Source organism: Tenrec ecaudatus, chromosome 4 (assembly GCF_050624435.1).
Source record: "Tenrec ecaudatus isolate mTenEca1 chromosome 4, mTenEca1.hap1, whole genome shotgun sequence".
In the NCBI taxonomy this organism is placed as follows: domain Eukaryota; kingdom Metazoa; phylum Chordata; class Mammalia; order Afrosoricida; family Tenrecidae; genus Tenrec; species Tenrec ecaudatus.
Window position 1 is genome coordinate 167,414,819 of NC_134533.1, and position 18,628 is coordinate 167,433,446.

Sequence of the window (18,628 nt, forward strand, 5' to 3'; positions counted from 1 at the left end):
TGATTCAAATTTAATTATTGAAAAGTCTAATGGCTTCAAAAGTAGCCATTTGAGAGAGTGAATTCACAGCAGGGGGAGAGACTCAAGCAGTTATCCTTTCACAGAAAGCTATGAACAAGTCCTGGCCTAATTTATTCAATTTAGCACCAAAGGACAGAAGTGCCGTTAGTTTTCAAATTTTGATCATTTGTTTGGGTTCAGATTTGACTTTGATAAGTTCGTAAGGGCAGTGATTCTTTCAGCTGGAGAACAACTTGGATTCATCTCCCAGAGACTTCACACTCGGTGTTCCACTTGATTGGCAGCCGTCCCAAGGCAGAGATCAGAAGCAGAATAACAAGTCTGTGGCAATTAAAGACTGAACTCCTGAATAAGGAATGATGCGTGCACTTCGTCATCGTGACATCTGTTTGACCTCCATCATCATAACTCCAAGGGTAGGAAAAAAAGTCGTGGCTCTTTTTAAAAGAGTGATTTTTGTAGGGGAAAGAAGTGCTAAAACAGCTTCATGAAAAGTACATCCTCTGAGCGGTTGTACAATGGGACTCACTCTGAAATGTAATATGCTTTTAAGCAATTCTGAAGCACCTGGATGGTGGGTGTTACCTGGGTCTTTAGGCAAGAGAGTTCAGGGATAGATCAACATCCGGACTTAGAGGGGTCTCTGCGGGCCTAGCCTGGCTACTGTCCAGATCCCTTGGTGAGAAGTGGTGAACCTTCTCTGCTGCTGCCAGAGGAAAACTACAAGAGTAGAAGGTTCGAGCCCATCCCGAAGCACCACAGAATAAGGCTTGCGAATCTACTTCCCAAAGAAAGCCATTGAAACCTGATAGTGCACAATTCTCTGACACAAACAGAAATGCCATGGATTAGAATGAACTCCAGAGCCAGATCCCCTCCCCCTTCAGGTGTGACAACAATATAAAGGTTTAATTCAGTTAAAAACAAAACCAGAGTCCCAGTTGTTTATTTCTTTGGGTCTCTTTTGTTTTTAAATTCCTAGATTTTCTGTTGCCCGTTTTCAAATCACAATTACTCTGAAATAATCATTTCACCAACCAAAGCAAAATTGGACTCTCAAGCTTTGGGTGTGTTCCGGAGAGAAAGCAATTGTGTGAGGATAAAAGACTTCAGACATCTGAATTTGGTCTGGGAGAAGAGCGCCGTGTAGTAGAGTTTCAGATTTGTAAAACGCATGGAACAAGATAGGATTGGACATATGGAGCTGTTCATTTTGCAGAACATTTGCTATTAGATGTTCTTAAATAACAGGATGAAGAACACATGCTCAATTAGCTCCATTGCCTGTGGATAACAGTGCGGATGCTCAACTTTTCCTTCCGTCTCAAGTTCACCATGCTATAGGTAGAAGTCCTCTCTGTGACTTTCTCTCATTTGTAATGCCTGCCGCTTATAGTTTAAGAGAATTCTCTATACTTATTGAAATCACAGTTTTATCCATCAATATAGTTCTTACCAATACTCTTCTCTGATAAAGCTACATGCCCACCTTCAAGACTACAATTTTATGGGATTAAAGCTTGAAGACAGACAGTTCATTTTCAATTGTGCACTTACTTGGCAACCACCTGTAACAAAAATGTCTTTTATTATTAAACCTAATAGTATTGATGTGGCGTCTGGTGATCCAGCCATTGAGTGACTGGTTTCCAAAGAAACCCAAACTCACAGCCATCGAGTCAATGCCAATTCCTCTCAACCTTATAGGACAGGGTAGGACTGCCCCCATGAGTCTCCTGACTGTAGCTCTTTACAAGACTAGAAAATCCCACCATTCTCCCACCGAGAGGCTGATCGTTTTGAATTGTTGACCTTGCAGTTAGCAGCCCCACTCCTAACCCCTGAGCCACCATGAAATCCAGTGCTTGAGGTATCCACAGTAGAAGGAGGCAAGAACCTTGGTAACCCTGAAAGCGCAGGCTCTAAAGGGGTGCAGTTGCCACTCCACTCATAGGGGTTGCATCAGGGCTAGAGCGACAGATTTCCCAACCGTTGGTGGCCGAAAACACCCTAGAGGTATCTTAGCGTTCTGGAGGTTTGGAAGTCTCAAGGGTGTCTCACTTTGAATGGGGATGTCAACAAGACTCTTTGTCCAAGAGACTCTAGGGGAGAAGAGGCTTCCTTGCTTGTTATGTCTTCTAGAAGCCACCTGCAGTTCTTGACTCCTGGTCCCTTCCACAGGAGCGCTGGTGGCATAACGGTTACATGTTGGGCTGCTAACTGCGAGGTGCGAAGTTCAAAACCACCAGCCGCTCCTCAGGAGAAAGATGGGGCTTTCTACTCCTGGCAACAGTTAACGTCTCAGAAACCCACAGGAACACTTCTAACCTGCCCTGTAGGACCACTGTGAGTTGGCCTGACACGATGAGGGTGAGTTTGGGGTTTTTTAGCCCCTCCCATCTTCAAAGTCAGCAGTGGCCAGCGCCAAGTCCTTTTCAGTGCCTCTGTCTCTGACGTGAACTCTCCTTCCACCTCCAAAGCACCCTGGTATTAGGCCCATTTAGACAATTCAGAGTAATTCCCTTATTTTCCCATCTACTTATTCACCACTTTCATTTTACTTGGCATAAAATGTAGCCTTTCCTATTTTTCCCGGATGAGGGTATGGGGGTAGGAGGGCTGTGTGTGTGTGTGTGTGTGTGTGTGTGTAACAAAAATTCTGCCTATCCACGCATGTACTTTCATTCCTAAAAGAAGGTGGAAATCCTAGTGAGGAAATGGAGTGGAGGTCACGGCTCACTGCCTCCAGCGTCCGTGAGAAGCTGAATCCAATCGACGTCTGCCCAAGGATGATGCTCAGGTGGCAGAGGACAGAGACTGCCACCTCACCAGCTTTGTTAACCCCTTCTGAAGCCACCTGCCCGCCCAGGGCACTGTGCTCAGCAATCTAGGGTGGAGGGGCAAGGCCACCCTTGCATCCCTCAAAGAATAAACAGGTTCACTGTTGTCATGGAAACCGATTCCTCTCCTCTCCTGGCCTTTCTTCTGACCAATGCGGTTTTCGGTTTTCTTAAAATTTCTTCAAAACAAGCCTATGATTGTCCTTCGTCCTTGGCTCCTGGACTGGGTTCCATCATGTGTTGCAGTGGCCAGACCGAACTCCCAGCACTCAGGATTGGGCGCTCATTAGGGAAGTGAGCTGCTTAAAATCACTATTAAGAACTCCAGGATTCATGAGCTGGTTAAAATCACTATTAAGAACTCCAGGATACATTGTCTGCTCAGCACCTCTTCTCAGCCAGGCTGGCAGGCATGTCTCTCTTTCCTGAGCCTCTCAGCCACTCGGCCCCTTGACTTCTTCCTTACTGGGGCACGGGTTATGACACACAAAGTGCACCCCAATCTGTAAGCCAGCCTCCTGCCCCAAGGCCATCAGTGCTCCCTGGGCACTGGCTTGGAGTTTGCTGCTTCACCTCATGGTCCCAGTGCTGTGGCCTCTGGAGCCACTGCAGCTGCCGCCATGTCATACAGGACTGCGTGCAGGGCCCTGACACACGCTGTCCTGGTGGCTCACCATTATGCTCAGGGGACTCTCTCTTCCTGCTTCTGACGTGGCTCGGTTATAATACCCAGAGACAGGTAAACTTGATCAACTTCCTCCCGAGAGTCTGTCACACCTTTTGTGCATGCGCCCGCCCACTCATTTGGTGGGAGTTACAAAAGCTATGGAAAGAAAAGCCAAGTGCTTTCCCTTTCGTGTGCTAGGTTTTCGTAGTACAGTGGTGGTTGCCTGCTGACCTGCGTTCTACAGAGCCAGCATTCAGAAGCTACCAGCTGATCCACTGGAGAGAGACACGGTTTTCTCTCCCGTGAACAGTCTCAGTCACTAAACCCAGAGGCAGTTCTCTCCTGTCCGGAGCCAGCATCGATTCAATGGCAGCGAGTTTGGTTACTTAGAACCAGGTTTTGGTACCGAAGTACCAGGTTTTAGGACTCTGGATGCTTAACTATTGAAAACTAATTATTTTTTAATTAATTCTATGATCGGCATAAGAAGATAAGTCAAAAGTACTTCTACAAAATTGCGAAAACCTTTATTCAGAAAAAAAATCAAAGTATGTTGGTATTGTTTCTTGACATCGTCTCTTATGTCGATCCATATACTTCTGAAATGTTGCTTCCGTCTCTTGATCCCTTCCCCAGATAATTTTACAGTGTTTGATTACACTCTGTTCCTCGCTGACACCGAGACAAAATGCCCTTTGGGCATCTTCGAGGTGCTTAAATCCCAACAGGTTCCTTTTCAATGTTTTTTGAGTACTGAGAACAAACGTGAGCGAATGCACACGATCAGGGCTACTGGGTGGATGGGGTAAGGTTTCACAGCAAAATTCTTAAAGATAGCCCTGGCTACACTAACAAAATTAACAGGTACGCTATTATCATGGAATACAATTCCTCAAATTTCTAGCCCTTTTTCTCAGCAGCACAATTCTCAGTTTTTTAAAAACTTCTTCAAAATAAGATTTGTGATTGTCCTGTGGCCTTTGAGAAAATCTATCAAGACTTCCCCTGTGGAATTCCAAAAACTGCTTGCCACAATCGTCTGAGCTAAGCTCTCTGCCATGAATTTAACTCATCCAGATGCCCACTGGGGGCTACCGTCTCTAATGGACTGTGCCCTGAAGGTACCGTCGTGAGACTATAACAGATCTGTTAGTTACCGAGAGAACTTGTCTACAGGCATCCTTTGATTGCAGAGATATATTTAAACAATTGATTTTAGCATAACACGTGTAAGTAGGAACTGAAATCTCAGTAGCAATACTTTTTGACGGACTCTCTGAGCGCCTCAGTGGGTCTGTTTGGGCTTATGGACTCCTTGTTTGCAGTCTCTGCTTGATTGCTTGCTTGTCTGACTATGCTGGGACTCATGGCCCTTTTAGACACACACTCTTACATCTAATTAGAACACAAACACTTAACATGTACATCACAATTGTTGCATTTGAACTAGAGTGTTAGCATAGTATATTGAGAGTCCCATGGCCTGCCAGAAGAGCAGACAAATCTGTTTGGGAAGAAGTACATCCAGAATGCTTCTTGGAAGCTCGGATGGCCAGACTGCATCTCGCTTGCTTTGGCTATATTATCAGGAGAGACCTGTTCTTAGAAAAGGATGTGTTTGATCAAGCAGAGGGTCTGTGATAAAGAGAAAACCCTCACCGAGATGGAATGAGACAGGAACTGCCACAATGGCCCACATAGTAGTAATTGTGAGGATGGCCTGGGCCTGGGCAGGCTTCGGTTCCGTAGTCCCTAGGGCTGTGCTGTGTCCAAGCAGACTCGACAGCGCCAAACAGCAAGAACGTGAGGTCATATGCACACAGCACAGTCAGAGACATACAAGATAAGGGGCTGAGAAATAAGTCTTTTAGAATGACGAGAGAAGTCTTGAATTATGAAAGAAAATATAAAAGGACCTTTATTGGGGAAAGGGAAATGAAAAGCTATTGGGATTAGGTAGCCCGAGACCATCAGTGGCTTGGATGGGAAAGAACGGGTGCGGTGAGCTCTTCAGGGATCTGGTTCTTCTGAATTAGAAAAGACAAACTGGGGACAGACTGTTTGAGATAGTGGCACATTTTGTATGCAGCTTTGGAGAGTTTCTTTAGAATTTGGCTTCATTTTGAGAAGTATGCATTATTGCTTCAAGTTCTTAGGACAAAAAAAGAGTTGAATATAATTCTCCCCAGTAATTTACCTTGAACATTATCTATAAAAATGATATAAATGAGAAGACCAAAACAACAAGAGACAGAATGTATTAGTCATCTAGCTGTACAATCAGGAGAAACCCAAACTGAAGTGCTCAACGAAGCGGGACAAAGCCCGAGAGGCCCTGCCAGGGAAAGCTGGCTTGGTGAGAGACTGACTCTGCGGAGCTAATGAGATAAGGGTCATGGTCATCGGAACCATTGTGTTTTACTTTTTTCAGAGGGAAAAGAGCTGAGACCGAGGACCAAACTGAAAAAATGCTGATGTACACATTGGACTGTACTCCAAACGTTCAGCAGTTTACAACCACTAGCCACTCAGCCCCCTGGAAGAAAGATGGAGCTGTACATAGCAAGAGTTACAGTCTTGGAAACCCACGGGGGCAATTCTATTCTGTCTTAGCGCGGGTCGCCATAAGTTGGCATCAGCTTGATGGCAGCGTGTTTTTTATAAGCATTCTTTAAAATGTCTTAGTATATATCACTGTGTGTGTCTGTATGTATATAATATATATATAATCACTAATAGTGTGTGGGGTGGGGGAAGAGTGTAGAAGGAGTCAGGATAGCAGAACCATGAAAATGTTGTCTCCGAACACTTATATAGGAGATAAAGGACTCTACGGTGGCGATGGCAGCAGTTAGTGGTGTTACCAATGAATGCCAAAATATTGGATTTGACATGTAGAGTGTTAAAAAAAATTATTTTACTCTTTTTAAGAGGAGAAGGTGCTAAAACATTAATTAAAGTGCTATTAACTTCCAGATTTCCAAACTATAAGGCAATATTAACCTGGAAAATACTGGAATAATAAAGATTCCTCAAGTTCATTATAATGTGTGAATTGCTTGATTGTTCAGAATTGAGTTAACAAAATGAAGAAAATTTAGTCAAAAGAGTCTGCCATTAAATGTGAGGCAGCAATGAACTCTTAGGTGAGAAGAGGAACTCCAAATTTTGTCAGACTTGGAGAGGGTTGTACGGAAGGAAGGAAGGAAGGAAGGAAGGAAGGAAGGAAGGAAGGAAGGAAGGAAGGAAGGAAGGAAGGAAGGAAGGAAGGAAGGAAGGAATGTGTTTTAATTGAATGGGGTCCCTACTGGCACTGCTTAGAATGAAAGTGTGGGTGTCCACTGCCAAGCTCGAGATTCTTTAACAAATATACATGTTCCCAGATTCATTGATGCTTACAGTTCACCAGTAGAAGGAAGGGAAGCCTGTCCGTGAGGAGGGTGCAGTAGACGTTCCTGAAGGCCCGACCACAGCTTCTTCTGTGAGGTTTGCGCATCTTATCTTTGGGCGTGACCCAGGAAGACATCATTCTACTGTCCAGCCCCTTTTCCACTCTAGTGTATTGAATAAATGAAGGAGAGGGAGCATCGGATGCAAGCGAGGCCAGTCAGAATATTTCTCTGGAGGCTTGTCATTGAGCCTGAGAATATTTCCATTTGTTTCTCTGGATGACAGGAAACATGTACCCTTGGGGCTGACTGCTGTTGAACTACATGCCTGCTACTCACAGCAGGGAGAAGGAACCAGGAACAAGTGATGAGAAAGAGGGCATAGAGGGAAAAGGAGGCTGAGGCCAAGGAAGCACTGTTCATACCGGCTCTCCTGAGGCTGGGGCCCACCCTCTTCCCAGGTTTCTGTGATGATCTGGGACTTTTCTTTACTTGACTTCTTTCTTTCTTTTTCAGTTAAGCGAAGCTGAAGGGGTTATGTTTCTTTTAACCAAAAGAGCCCTGACTAAGATACCAGGAAAGGGTTCAGTCCTAACACAGGCTGATGTTTTGAGACTTAGCTCTTCCTCTGGGAGTGGGGACTGAAGGCCACCAATACAATGGATTTCTGTACAAGCAGAAAGCCTAGCAGTGCTTCGGCACTCACATTTGTCAGCCTATGACTAGCGAAAGCTTTCTTTTAGATGATGCTTTGGTACGTCTCCTCCAGTAAGAACATGCCCAATCACAGTATTTATTAAACTGTATTCAAGTTGTGCATTTCAGTATCTGCTCTGTAAATTCTTTGTGATTAGGATTCATGTATATTTGTTAAAAAGATAGTCCAGTAGTTTTTATTTTGTATAATGAAAGTAAAGCCTATTCTAACTAAAAGATAACACTTCCCTGAAAAGTGTACACACTTAAAATTGACCCACACTATATCTTGAGACCACGCCTAACATGATTGCAAATCTTTATGGGTATTATCTTTATTAATTAAGATTTACTATGGAATTTTTGAAGCTCTTTTTAATTGTTAAGAAAACAACTTTTAGGCATGAGCTTGATAGATAGAGCAAGCTATTGACAGGTTTGACAAGTTGTTTAAATGGTAGAATAATACAAAAACGATCATCTAAAATGTACTCCCCCACACCTAATCTGCAATAAAAATTTTTGTAATTACTTTCAGATCCCCAGTATTGCTAGATGATTTCAAGAGTCTGTATATTTTTAAAATAAACCTGAAAGGATATGGGAAAGTATGGAATCTTCCCAGTGATTATGTGATTGAGCAAAATAAGTAAGCAAAGGAGTATATGTGCACCTAGGGGAGAGGTGATGTAAGCACAGATGGAAACAAAGCCATCCCATAAAATGAGCCAGACACTGGCCTGTTGTGGAGCACTGACATGTAGCTCTCCCGAACGTGGGGTCAAGAAGCCTTTCCAACAAGGTTTTCAAGCCTGTTGCTGCAGAAGCAATGCGTTCTCCTTTCCCAAGTTCACCGTGAAGAAATGAGAATGTTGCTCTTCATCACAAGAAGGCCAGAGACCTTTGATATTAACAGGAAAGTGGATTCGTGTAGATAGCTCAGTTCTAGCAATGAATTCATTGGCTATTTAGACCATAGAAAAAGATCACAAAATTGACTATTATTCCCAAGGTTTTTATAGACTAGACTTTATGTCACAGACCTTATATACATTTACATCCAATTAGAACTTGGTTTGCTAGAATGACCCAAGCATTTGGAAATCATTTTGAAGCATCAAAGTCTTTGGCTCTGCAAACAACATAGCCACACCACTTTACCTGGCCAGGGAAGCAGCCTGTGGGTGAGGGAGAGGCCAGCCACCTCCCTCCACACCATCTCATTCACTTCAGCATTGGCAGGCATGAGATTGTCAGTCCTTCTTGGTCTTCTTGCGCACACTCAAGCTATCTGAATCAATTTCTTTGCCTCATTGAAACCCATTCCATCATCTTCTGAACATATCGATCTTCAGTCATGCACATGCTCATCTTACTCTTCATAGTGTTGCTGCCTGCAGGCCTCTCCGTCTTATTATTTTGATATTGGTCACTCAGTCCTCACAGTTGATGCCAATCATACTTCTTACAAGTGCATTTCAAAGGCACTGAGCCTCTAGTGTTCCACTCAGGAAAATAACATCGGATCTTGCCTTTGTACCGGTTGTATAGAGTCACATATAACTGAATTGATTTTGACTGCTAATCAAAGTAAAAAGAAAAGCTTTGACAAACATATATATGCATTTCCAAATCCTCTCACATCTCCCTTCAACCCTCTACACAAGGGAAAAGAGAGTTGTGTTTCAGGGCACATAGAACAACTGTATCGCATACAAAAAGAAAGGATCAATATTAATTACGTCCTGTAGTCAGACTACCTTTGGGCCTGGTCATCTTAGAACCCCCATCTGAGAGGGGCCCAGCTGGCTGCATTTTTTAAATAGGAGGACCCTGTGAGCGAGCCAGCAGGTGGCCAGAAGCACGTCTGCTGGTTCTGTTTGTGACACTGCATTCAGGCAAGTCTGCAACCAGGTCTTCCTCTAGGGGACTGTCTCCTCACTGACTTTTTAGCCCAATGTGTGCTGATTCTACCTCACAAACAAAGGGCTTTAAAAACTTCCTGGAAACAATCCCCTGATCTTTAATTCCATGTTTCTGTGAACTTTTGAAGCCCTCTCATGTGTTAAATTCTTCAAGATGCTTGATTCAAGTGGATTTAATAAAAATAGCAACCAACATTGATTAAGCTCTCACAAAATTCCTGTTATTATGCAGGCTGCTGTCTCATTAATTCCTCAAACACATGCATTAGCTACTGTCCACATACTACAGGTGAGGAAACTGTAAAGATCCGATTTTATCAGTTTTTACATGCAAACGTTTTTTACACATTAATGGGAAATATTGTCATCGTAGTTGGGTGCTGTGGGGTCGGTTCTGCCTAAGCAAGTCTGCCTGGAACAACACACTGAAACACTGTCCCATCCTGCAGCTCCTGTTGCAGCTTATTTTGCCATCCATATATTAATCCACTCCATTGATGGTCTTCCTCTTTTTCCCTGCCCTCTGCTTGACCAAGCTTTATGTCTTTTTCCAGAGACTGGCCCCTCCTGACCGCCTGTCCAAAGATTGTGAGAGGAAGTCTCAGCATTTTCAGTTCTGAGGAACATTCTAGACCAGTGCTTCCCAACCTTCCTCATGCCGCGACCCTTTCTTCTCATGTGGTGGTGACCCCCCAACCATAACATTTTTTCATTACTACTTCATCGCTGTCATTTTGCTACTGTGATGAATCAGACAACCCCTATGACAGGGTCCTTCGACTCCCAGAGGGGTCGTGGCCCACAGGTTGAGAACCGCTGCTCTAGACATACTTCTTGCTACACAGATTTGTTCTTTCTTCTGGCAGGCAACAGGATATTTAATCATCTTTGCAAACACCAACATCCCAAACCATCATTTGTTCCTTTGAGTGGCCTTATTCCTTGTCCAACTTTGCCATTTTTAGGAGGTGATTAAAAATAACCACGGGCTCAGGACAGGCATACCTTAGTCCTCAGAGTGACATCCTCTCTTTTTAGTACTCCAAAGAGATCTTTTACAGGTGATTTGCCGTTCTTTCTCGGCAGCACATAAAATGCTGATGCATCGTACAGCAGTCAATGGCTCTTTACATTTCATAAAATGCAATACCTTGTTCAAAGCCAGACAACTCTTTTATGGCAAAATAATAGGCCACCCTGCCTTATGATGCACGTGAGCTTTACCATGTCAAGAAAAGAAAATTTCAGGGAAGCATATAGAAAGGCTATAGGCGATGGGAAGTAGTATACTTCTGCTGAAGTCAAGCATCCTTTTCCTGGAAGAGTGGACCTTGGTAAAGGATATGCCAAGATGTTTGCTAGTCTGGTGCCCGCTTGGGAAGAGCAAGTACAGAGGGTAAAGGAAACGACTACATTGACCTGGATGGAGAGAATATCTTAGAAACTTCTTTCCATTTTTCCTGTTTCTGACACTGAGGGCAAGAAGTGGACCTTTGAGTTTCTTTGCATGAGAATCTTGACTCCTCCGAGGTTTTTCTCTGCTCTCTTCAGCACTCCCGGCAGTCCTTGAAGACACCGGCTACCCTCCCAGGCTTCCTCTACTAATTAACCAAAGACAAGACCAGCTATCTCTTTGCCTTGAGACTGAACATTTTCTGTTGCACGTTGGAGGATGTGGCTCATAAGGCATTTATCTTTCTTTGCTTGCTGTTCACATGGAAGAGTGAGAGAGTGAGAAAAGCAACAAATGGTTCCTGCTCTTCTAGGCGTTTCAGCATCCTCTCTGTGGCTTCTCGTGTTCCCTTGCCGCCTGTTTTAGTAACACTTCAGAATGTCTGCCAGTCTGTTTTAGAGACAGTTTATTGGCTGTGATCTTGAGAAACATGCAACTTATGTTTCTTAACTTTTTTTCTGCTGTATTTTCCTTTTCAAATTAATACCACAAGTGGCAACCACTGAAAAAGTGGGAACTTGTCAAGAGAACTGGAAAAAAAAAATCATCCCATCCAGACTTCTGTTACATAATTTAATGAAAGATTTTGGGATGCTGAAACCTGATTTAACATGGTCCTGATAAGTGAAAGTGCCTTATAATGAGTGTTTTCAAATGACAAAACTTCTTTGAGAGTTTCTAAAGATAATTGGAGTCCCATAGTATCAAATTTCATTTGGGGGGCAGATCCGAGGCAAATTCCAAATATTTAACATTTTTCCTATGAAAGACCAGCGTCACTTTTTCTGGTGTATTGCATTTCTTAGAGACCCTTGAGATAGGTCTGTGTCGGTTGTGGGAATCTCATAGAACCTTATCTTTTGTTGCAAGGTGAGCATCCTTAATTCCACAAGTCCATTGCCACATTCCAGTTCTCTCATTGCACGCTTTCCAAAAGCACAAACGATTTTCCTTTGTAATGACATGTGGAGTGTTTTTTATACCTTTTTAAAACCATCCCTTCAGATTTTTGCACGGACTTGTAGGGCGTTTATTTCTTTTTCACTAGCCTGCAAAAAGACAGAGGTCAAATTCCCATTTGAAAAGTAGTTGATTGTTTCCAAACGGGAGAAGGAGTTACTTGAGTCACCTTTCTTCTGCCTGACTTGTAATTCCTCATCACTGCCGCCATCCAGTTAATGCACATCAGTTTTGTTTTACCACCTCTATGGAGAAATGTGATGGAGAGATTGGTCCAATTTTACGCTAGGCTCTAACACGTCACACCTACGTAATTGAAACTCCATGGAGACTTGCCTGAATTTGTGCATCAGTAATCTCTCTCAGAGTTGGTGTTGTTCCTTTAGAAACAAAGATAACCGAGCCAGCCACCTAGCTGGCGGGGCTAGATGCAAAATAGAAATACAGAACCACCTCTTTGTGGTGGAAAAGCCATTTCCCCTGCTTACAGTCTGGGCAGGGGAATGTCAAGGAACCGCAACCTCTCGAGATGGGTTGTGGGTGAGCACGAGGCTCCTGCTAAGGTCACTACTGAAATCATTTGTGGGGTTGCAATCTAGCTGAGACCTCAGATGGATACCAGACTCAGCCCCTGTAGCTCCGTTGGGAGCATGGAGATGACGGGGCCGAGACTAGAAACCGAGACCTTGGACTTCTGATATGCACTCCAATTTCCCATTGAGTTTTACGTACACAGCACACACCCAAAGGTAAACAATGAAGCATGTCAAGAGGGTAACCACAGCCTGAAATGATTCATGCTGTAAATTGTGAAACGGCTGCATACCCATGAAGCCGACTCTGTATGTAGGCTTCCCATTTCCTGCTCTGAATATCTGCAAGAAAACACTCCCTGTTGGATAATAAACAGTATGGTAGAAAGAATAGTTTCTTCCTTGGGATTCTTACTATTTGTAGCCACGGTGCTTTATACAATAGGTTTATTAGTTGGACTAGCAAAATGCATTTCTCAAGGATAGTACTAAACTCTAACTTCTAGTTTATGTAATTAAGAGACAGTCTGCATATCATACCAAATAGCTACCTGACTATTACTTTTCCAATGGAAGGGTCCAGAAGGAGTCTAAGGGGCTTGCATTTTTTTCACCAGAGGAGTGTGGATTTCTTTTTTACCCAGGTGAGTGGCTTTCCGTCAGCGGATTGGAATCATTTCGATGATCTTGGATCATTTGATAGACAGTGATGCTGAGCACCCTGTTCGGAGTTGTTGATTTACCTGACTGAGGTGCAGGGACCTGGGCTTTTTCTTCTTCTTCAAAATCTCACACGGTGACAGGAAATGTCAACAGCCAGGGAGCCTCGTGGAGTCCCTACCTGTAGCCTCTGGAATGACAGGTAGGGCTGGAACTTTGCAGAGCTAGAACTTTCCAGACTACCTGAAGAATGCGTATTACTAGTGGTTCAGGTGGGAGCTGGAAAGTATTCTGTGAACTCGCATCAGAAATCCAAACCACCTCTTCTGTCACAATGTATGTGCCAAGCAAGTCTCTAAGGCCAACACAAGTGCAAGAAGAGAGGCCTTAAACACCTCTCGTTCAGGGCGTCGAGATCACATTAGACGGCAGCAAGTGGCATACAACATTTTACTGCAGGTATCTTCAGAAAATACAGTGTCCTATCCTGGGTTAGGAGCCCCTCAAGGCCATGTGAGGTGGCATTGAAAGAGTTAAAAATAAAATCTAGGAAAGAGTTTGCTGTGGTTTGCTCCCTATTGTTTCCCTTCCTTTTTGAAAAATGATATGTTATTGTTCTTCCGATGAAAGTTTACATAGAATGGAAAGTTCCAATTTCTACAAAAATAATGCTTGTTACCATTTCACAGTTTATTGGCTGTTTCCTTATTTCTATTCCGTTTGTTCTGTTTTCATTGATCTTGCTTCCCTTCCCTACTTTGCCTTCTCATCTTGGCATTTTGGTAAAATGGGGACTGTGTGGTGTCCCCATAAATGATTGTGCAAGGGAACACATTAACATGGATAATATTGTTTGGTTTTATAACCCTACTTATTTATTGTCTGACAGATAACTTCCAGAAGCTGCTTCAGTTCCATGTTCAAAGCATGTCCTAGGGAAATGGTACTGGGTGTTTAATCTCTTCAAGGACCTCTGGTGTCACAGTGGACTGAACATGGGGCTGCCAACCGCTAGGTTGGAAATTCAAGCCCTGCAGACACTCTGAGGGACAAAGATAAGTCTATTCAGTTCCATAAAGATTTACAATCTCAGAAACCCCGGGGATCAGTTCTACTCTGAGTCAGGACTGACTCAATGGACGTTTTTTATTTATTTGTTTATGGCTTTAAATTTTTAAAAATTTAACTCACTCTAGTATATTTGTCCCTTGATAGGCATTTCAAGTTTCTTGTACTCTATTATTGGGTCCCTGGCCAGAATAGTAGGTGGTGGTAGCCATGCACCAGCTGGTGCTCTTGGTCTCAGTTTGAAAGGCTTGGATCCTGAAGGGATTAATCTTGTGGACTTGTTTGCTTTTAGAATCTTTTATTTCTCTGTCTCCTTTATTCTACAGAAATAGAGACCAATTTCTTCTTAGATGCCTCCTCCCAGGCGTTTAAGATTTGAAACCCCATACGAGTAGGATGTAGAACATTATCTTTATGAAGTACATTATGACAGTTGACTAACTTGTCCCCTGAGGCTATTGTTCTAAACCTTTTAATGCAGTAATATTTTGAGTCATTTGTATATGTCTAGGAAGCCTCCTTAAGTATGCCCCGCTATGTTACCATATATGCCTGTATATACCTGTGCCAACAGATACATCTATTTCATTGGTCCATGTGTTTATTATTGAACTGATACCATGCTGGTTTAAATACCCTAATTATATAGAACAATTTAATATTAGAAAATGTGATGCCTCCAACTTTATATTTCTTCAACAACATATTAGCTATTGGGGCCTCTTTCCTGTCCACTTAAAGGTAAATATTCGTTTTTTCCATTTAATTAAAGTTTGCCACTGGGATTTGAATTCAGATTGCATTATATGTATTAGTGACTTTGGGTAGTATTTTTATAATGTTAAGTCGGCAGATCTATTTTAGTTTCTTACACATGTGCTTATAGGATTCCTCTTTACAACAAGGTTTGGCTTATTAGGTATTTTATCCTTCAGGAAGGTTAGTATGTAGTGTTTTCTTATTTTTTTAAATTTTCTTTTACTGTTATATTTTTTATTGTAAAAGAATCCAACTGACTTTTGTTTGTTGATTTCATATTTTATCACTTTTTTTAAAGAAAAGGTTCTTCTATTAGTTCCAGTAACTGTCTTGGAGTGGTGAATGTTTGGTGCCATCTGGTTGCTTGTGACTCATAACAACCCGATGTACAACAGAACAAGCCACTTCTCTGTCATCCTCACAATTGTTCCTGTGTTCGAGCCCATTGTTGCAGCCACTTTGACAATCATCTTGTGAAGGATTTCCCCCATTTTCACTTACCCTCTACTTCCCCAAGCATGATAACCTTTTCCAGTGAATGCTCTCATCTGATAGCATGTCCAAACGATGTGAGACAAAGTTTTACCACCTCAGCTTCTAAAAAGCATTGCAGCTCTTCTTGTTCCTATACAGACTAGTTGTTACTCCTGGCAGCTGATGGAACTTTCAATATTCTTCATGAGCACCATAATTCCAATGCATCCCTTCTTCTGCAGTCTTCTGTATTCCTTGTCCAACTTTCGCATCCTCATCAGGCTATGGAAGATATCCTGGTTTGAGTCAGGCACAGCTTAGTCTTCAAAGCCACATCCTCGTTCCTCAGCCCTCTAAAGAGATTACATGCTATGATTTGCCCAATGAAAAACAGTTTTATTTCTTGACTGCTGCTTCCATGGGCTCACCACTTCTCTGTCAGTATGTCATACTGTTTTTGCCTTGTACGTTGCTGCGATGCTGGAAGATATGTCATTGATATTTCAGTCACCAGCGGGATCACCCAAAGTGAACACACGTCCACAGAGTTTCCAGACAAAAACTGACTACAAAGAAGGAATAAACTGTCAGTTGAGAGGCATTTTCCACTGAAAACCCTACGAATAGTATCAAAACACTGTCAGTTACTGGAAACCTAATAAACAGAAGCGGACCATTGTCAGAAGATGAGCCCCACAGGTTAGAAGGAACTCAAAATATGACTGAGGAAGAGCTGCCTTCTCAAAGTAGAGTCAACCATAAGGATGCAGGTGGTCAGAATAAAACCTTCAGGACCTTCGAGCCTCAAAATGTGAAAAACAGCTGCATACATCAATTAATCATTGGAATTTGGCATGTACAAAGTTTGAGTGTATGACCCAATAAATTTAGTGGTCATTAAAAATAAATTGGAACACATAGATATTGGTATTTTAGGCGTTGGTGAGCTGAATGGACTGGCATTAGTCAGAAAATCCTATAATTTCCTAGTCTTGAAATGATTCAATCAAGTTCAACGCTGCATTCATCTTCAAAGAGAACATTTCAAATTCTGTTGTGAAGTGTAATGCTGTCTGTGATAGGATCATGTCTATCCACACACAAGGAAATCCATCAGTACAACCATTACTCAAATTTATGCCCCAACCACCAAATCTAGTAATGAAGAAATGGAAGAATTCTACCACTGTCTTCAGTCTAAAATGTAGCAAGCATTCAATAAATATGAATTGCTAATTATTGATGACTGGAATGCAAAAGTTGGGAACTGTAGTTGGAATATGTGCTCTTGGTGACAGACCAAAGCTGGAGATCACATGACAGAATTGTACAATGAACTTCTTCATTGTAAATACCTTTTTCAACAACACAAATAGTGACTTGACTGTACACATAGACTTTCCCACACAGATAGAATACACAGAAAGCAAATTGATTACATCTGGAAAGCTCAATATCAGCAGCTAAAACTCAGCCAGGGGTTGACAGTGTAAGTTCAGGTTGAAACTGAAGAAAATTAAAATCAGTTCCCAAGAACCAAAAAAGGATCATGAGTGTATTCCATCTGCCATTCAAGAACATCTAAAGAATAGATTTGATGCGTTGAATACTAATCACAAAAGAACCGATGAGCTGTGGGAAGACACGAAGAGCATCATAGATGAAGAAAGCAAAGGATCATTTGAAAGACAAGAAAGAAAAGGGGCTTTCCGGTAGAAACGCGGGGCAGGCGGCTAGGGCCCTGGGTCTGGCATGAGCCGCGCGCCCAGCGGGGGCAGCGCAGCCGACGCGGAGCCATGGCCAGCACTGTGGTGGCAGTTGGACTGACCATTGCTGCTGCAGGATTTGCAGGCCGTTATGTTTTGCAAGCTATGAAGCATGTGGAGCCTCAAGTAAAACAAGTTTTCCAAAGTCCACCAAAATCTGCCTTCCACAGCGGCTATTACCGAGGTGGATTTGAACCCAAAATGAGGAAACGGTAGGCAGCATTAATTCTGGGTGTAAGTCCTACTGCCAATAGAGGAAAAATAAGAGATGCTCATTGACGAATTATGCTCTTAAATCACCCAGATAAGGGAGGATCTCCGTACACAGCAGCCAAAATCAACGAAGCTAAAGATTTTCTAGAAGGCCAAGCTAAAAAATGAAGTAAATGTATGATAAATTTTGAAGTACCTATTAGTTTATATGAGTCTGACTTTTTATAATAAATTGCCTCAAAGCTTTGGGTTTTTTTTTTTTTTAGAAAGAAAGGGTCAAAGGAGATGTCAGAAGACTCTGAAACTTGCTCTTAATCATAGAGCAGCTAAGGCAAATGAGAGAAATGATGAAATCAAAGAGCTGAAGAGGAATTTCAAAGCATTATCTTGAGAAGACAAAGTAAAATACTATAATGAAATATACAAAACTTAGATTAAGAAAACCAAAATATAAACACATGTTCATCATATATTAAAAGAACAAAAGAAAAAATTAAGTCTTCTGTTGAAATATCGAAAGATATCAAGCACATGTGCTTAAAAGATTCTTGAATATAGGAAATGGTTGAGATGGTGCAGGAGTGAGAACCAATGGTACTGAAGGAAGAACTCAAGGCTCCACGTAGAGCATTAGCCAAAAACTAGCCTCCAGGAATTGTTGAAATGTTTCAACAAGTGGATGAACACTGGAAGCACTATATTCATCGATGCCAAGAAATTTGGAAGACAGCTATTTGGCCAATTGACTGGAAGAGATCAATATTTGTACCCATTCCAAAACAGATGACCCAACAGATTACACAAACTATACAGCAATATAATTGATATCACATACAAGTAGAATTTTTCTGAAGATCATTCACCAAAATTTATAGCATTATATTGATAGGGAGCCTCCAGAGGTTCACCATGGATTCAGATGAGGATGTGTAATGAGGGCTATCATTGCAGATGGATCTTGACAGAAGGATCTCTGAAAGCAGAGATGACCAGAAAGAGGTTGGTTTATGTTTCATTGATGATGTCAAGCCATTCTGCTTTATGCGTCACAACAAACTGGCCAGGTTGAACATCAGCAAAGTTGTGCATCAAGGTATTATCCTCTCACCACCCTTATCAAATCTCTATGCTGAGGAGATAATCAGAGAATCTGAGTTGTACTAAGAAAAATCCTCTGGCTAGACCAGAGGATGGACACTGGGGC

At 42.3% G+C, this 18,628-nt stretch overlaps 1 pseudogene; it reads left to right on the forward strand.

Annotated features, from left to right (window-relative positions):
- Positions 1 to 17,217: 17,217 nt before the first annotated feature.
- Positions 17,218 to 17,597, forward strand: LOC142447206 (mitochondrial import inner membrane translocase subunit TIM14 pseudogene; annotated as a pseudogene).
- Positions 17,598 to 18,628: the final 1,031 nt, after the last annotated feature.